Source organism: Chenopodium album, chromosome 22 (genome assembly GCF_948465745.1).
Source record: "Chenopodium album chromosome 22, dcCheAlbu1.1, whole genome shotgun sequence".
Lineage (NCBI taxonomy): Eukaryota > Viridiplantae > Streptophyta > Magnoliopsida > Caryophyllales > Amaranthaceae > Chenopodium > Chenopodium album.
Window position 1 is genome coordinate 19,991,451 of NC_137855.1, and position 4,189 is coordinate 19,995,639.

The 4,189-nt window shown below is 38.5% G+C and overlaps 1 non-coding gene across 1 annotated transcript; it reads right to left on the bottom strand.

Moving 5' to 3' along the window:
• Positions 1-3,345: 3,345 nt before the first annotated feature.
• Positions 3,346-3,451, bottom strand: LOC145606363 (small nucleolar RNA R71). The gene has a single exon (XR_014105262.1). It is a non-coding gene; the product is annotated as a small nucleolar RNA R71 (small nucleolar RNA).
• Positions 3,452-4,189: the final 738 nt, after the last annotated feature.

A 4,189-nucleotide genomic window follows, 5' to 3' on the forward strand; every position in this document is an offset into this window, starting at 1 on the left:
TTCTTCCGTCATTTGCCTACTTTCTCTCTTATGAAATGTGTAGTAGTGCATTTTACAAGCTCTTGCGTGCGTTGAATTATTATTTTACTAGAGCGGTCAAGCTTGGACCTTAAGCAAGCCTTTCTCGGGAAGTAACCCGTGTTTTAGATTAGATTTTCCTTTTCTTTTTAGAATAGATTTTTCTCTCATGGAAATTTTTGTGTGCCTTTTGCTAGGTACATGACTTGATATATTTTGGTTCTTTGATTTGGATCAAGAATCAAGGAAGGTTGACTCCTATCTTTGCGTGCATATGAAGACAAGGTTCAATTCTTGAGAAATTAGCTTTGAAAGGTTTAAATTGGGTCATTTGCGGGTATTTACACCCACCTCAAATTCGGTAATGTCTTTCCTTGCTCTTTCTCTTGTGGATGATGACTTGTTGGACATATGTTGGTTTGTTGGATTGATCTCCTTGATTTCCCCTCCCATGGATTATATGATTTATGTTTGAGTGTATTGTCTCATTCAAGCTTGGGGGAGGGTATTCTATCATGTTTGGTGGAATGTTGATTCTTATGTGTTATGCACCTTTGTATATGCTTTTCCATGTTTCTTATATTTTGACAAACTCCAAAAAGATTTTTGTTTTTATCAAGGCAAATTTGCAATGTGTTTTGTTTTGTTCTTGCTTTGGACATAATAACATTTGGACTTGTATAATTGAATGCTTTTCTTCTTAAATGGTAACGGTGTGCACGGTTTGAGAGTACGCTTGGTTGATTCTAGGATAAAGCATGCTAAGGTAGTTGGTTAGAACTAGTGGGAACTTGAAGCCGGATTCTACTTGTTTGTGGCATGTTTGGTCGTTACTTCCTATAGTCGATTTGACGCCAATAGTGAGTCTTTGCTACAACCATGTGAGTTCTATGTTTTTCAAGCCTTCTACCTTACTTGTATGAGCGGCATGGATCCTTGACTTTTTGCAAACCTAATCTTGAAACTTGACTCATAGATCTTGAATCCGAGACCGAACCATTTAGGGAGGACAAAGGCACCTTTTCGGGGTGGTATTTTTCATTTTTAGGATAGTTTTATTCATTTTCTTTATTTTTGGGTTTACATTTGCCTTCTTGCAACCATTTGAGCCTTATACCTTCTTTTCAAGCCACATCTTTGATGAGTGACATTTTTGGCACTCATTTGGTTCCTTTTTGGATGATTTTTATTTCTTTTTATCTTTCTTTTCTTTAGTTTCCCTTAGTTTTATTCTCGTTTTCTTCTTTTCATGCTTTTTGTAGTTAGTTTCTCTATTTCGTGCTTTTTCTCGTTTACTTGCTATTTTTCCCTTTTACTTGCTTTTTATCCTATGATTGTAGGTTGTGATTGATTGTCCAAGGATTCCCGGGTTTCCTTTACATAGTTTTCTATTGATTTTCATGCCTAAAGCTTGTGCAAGAAATTTCAAGTCAATGTGAGGTTCAAGGAGCATGCTTCAAAGTCTTGTTTATGTCTTCTTCATGGCTCATTTTCTTCAAGAAATTCAAGGAAGTTGCTGCCTACCTTGTCCTCCATCATCATCATCTAGGATGCGTGCACCTCGTGAGCAAGGGCAAAGAAGAAAGGAGGAAGCAGCAGCTCTGTGCGGGCGCACCAGAGGAGTGTGCGGCCGCACATCTGTCGTGTGCGGCCGCACATCAGGTGCGTGCGGGCGCACCTTCCTGGGTGTGCTCCCGTGCGCACCATTCTCTCTCCTTCGAGCGCCCGCACCAACGTGGGTCTATTTTCGGACCTCCTTCTCAACTTCCTCTTGGGATTGTTAGTTATTTCATTCCATTTATAGAGAGAAGTTTAGATCTTCATTAGAGGGAGAGAATTAGATTAGATTAGATCCTAGAAAGAGAAAACATTAGTTCTTAGCATTTTTAGAGAGAAAAAGTGTGGGTTTGATGATTGATGATTGAAGATTGCTTCATTTGATTTGATTTCTATCAAGTTTGTAAGGATTCTTTACTCTTTAATGCAATTCAATCTTTGATTTCATGAGTATTGTTGTTTGATTTGATTAATTGATAGTTTGATTGATTTGATTGATTTTGTTGGTTTCAATTTGATTTCAATTGATGAATTTGGGAATGATGATTAGTTTAGCTTTGATTTTGTTGTTCTTAATGGATTGTGAGTAGTTTATTTGCTAGGGTAGTGGTGAAGCATGTATTGATGATGAATTAAGGTTAATTTGGGGGAAATTAATTGAGTTGATGATGTGATTAAATTGGTTGATTGATTTTGTGCATGTGTGTGCTTGATTAGGCTTGATCACCCTTGTTATTCACACTAGATTGCATTGTGAGTTCACATTGATACGGACCATTGATTTGTGGCTTACATTTACTCGATTGAGATATCTTGTGATGTTTCCTAGCTGGTGTTTGATGTAATTGACGCTAATTAGACCTCTAGGAGAATAGCTTGATGTACTCTCTTGGTTATAATTTCGGTTTTCCCTCACATTGCTTGACTTGATTGGTTAATTCCCCAAGTTGATTGAACATCATCGTTGATGCATGTGGATCCATTCCCCTAGTGCTTTAGCATTCATTTAGTACTAGCCTTTTTGCATCGCTTAGCTTATCCTTAGTGTTTACCATATACCCCTTCTAGATTTCGGAATAGCTTAATTTTGGCATCGTGCATTTAACCTCCATTCCCTTGGGTTCGACCTTGACTTACTACTACACTAAATAGGGGTTTGTTAAGTTACAAATATTGTTTGATAGGGTGGGGTGGTAGTCTAACAACCTACCGTTCTCCTTCTCATCAAAATGGCGCCGTTGCCGAGGAATGGTGTTTTGAGTGTATGTTGTTGTTGAGTCTATTCCATTCTATTTGCAAAATACAAAAAGATTTTACACTTAGGCTACACTTGTAGCCGTGCTACTAATATTGTCTTTGAGTTTTGTGTGTGTAGATCCCAAGTCATGGGAGGTAGTTCAAGAGTTACCTTGAAGGAGCTTGGAGTGCCCGGGGCTTATAGGTATGAGAGCGCCATAGCTCCACCTATATCACCGGAGAATGACTTTGAAATAAGGCCGGCAATGATCACTCTTATTGAGAGGAGGCAATACGGTGGGGCGAAGAACGAGAGCCCATTGAACCATCTTAAGGAGTTTGAAAAATATTGTAACACAATCAAGATTAATGGAGTGTCTCAAGAATTCATCCGCCTTAAGTTGTTCCCTTTCTCCCTCATAGGAAGATCTTTGGAATGGTTAGATAAAGAGATGAAGCCCAATTCATTGAAAACTTGGGATGATGTCACCAAAGCTTTCTTGTTCCGTTTCTATCCTCAAAAGAAAACGGCGGAGGCAAGAGCTTTGATTCAAGGGTTCAAGCAACAGCCTAATGAAAGCCTTTATGAAGCATGGGAAAGATTCAAGGATTATCAAAGGGAGTGTCCACACCATGGGATTCCTACCTATCAAATCATACATATCTTTTATGGTGGGTTGAGTTCTCATGGGAGAGCAAGTTTGGATGCCGGAGCCGGAGGCCCAATCATGAACAAGACGGAAGAAGAAGTGGTTGATGCTATTGATGAAGTAGCTCGTCATTATATGAATTGGCAAGAAGTGGAAAGAGAGCCAACAAGCAAGGGTTACTCGATTGAACAACTTAGTGTCATTAATGATTTGACCACTTTGATTGCGGATTTAGGGAAAGAAGTTATGTCCCTCAAGGAAAAGCTTGAGAAGCCTCCTTCCCAAGCTCCAATTATTCCCTCCCAAATTAAGGGGAGAGGTACATCTTCTCACTCTAACTCCAATCTTTCTACTTGTTACATGATTGTGGAATGTTGGCCATGTCAATTATGTGGAATGAATGATCATAATGCTTCTATGTTCCCAAATGTTTCTTGTAGTGAATGTGATGGAAGTGAAATGGAACATATGAATTATGTCAAGAATCATGCTTGTGAACCTAGAAATGATGTTCAAAGGAATATTGGAAATATGAATTATCATATGAATCATGATGATTATAACCAAAATGGAGGTTATAGAAATCATGAATGCCAAGAGATTCATGGTAACTATAATCATCATGGTTGTAATGGTCATGGTCATGGCTATAGACATGGGGATCATAACCAAGGTTATGATAACTATGGTCAACAAAGGAGCCAAAATGAAACTAGGGGTAATTGGAA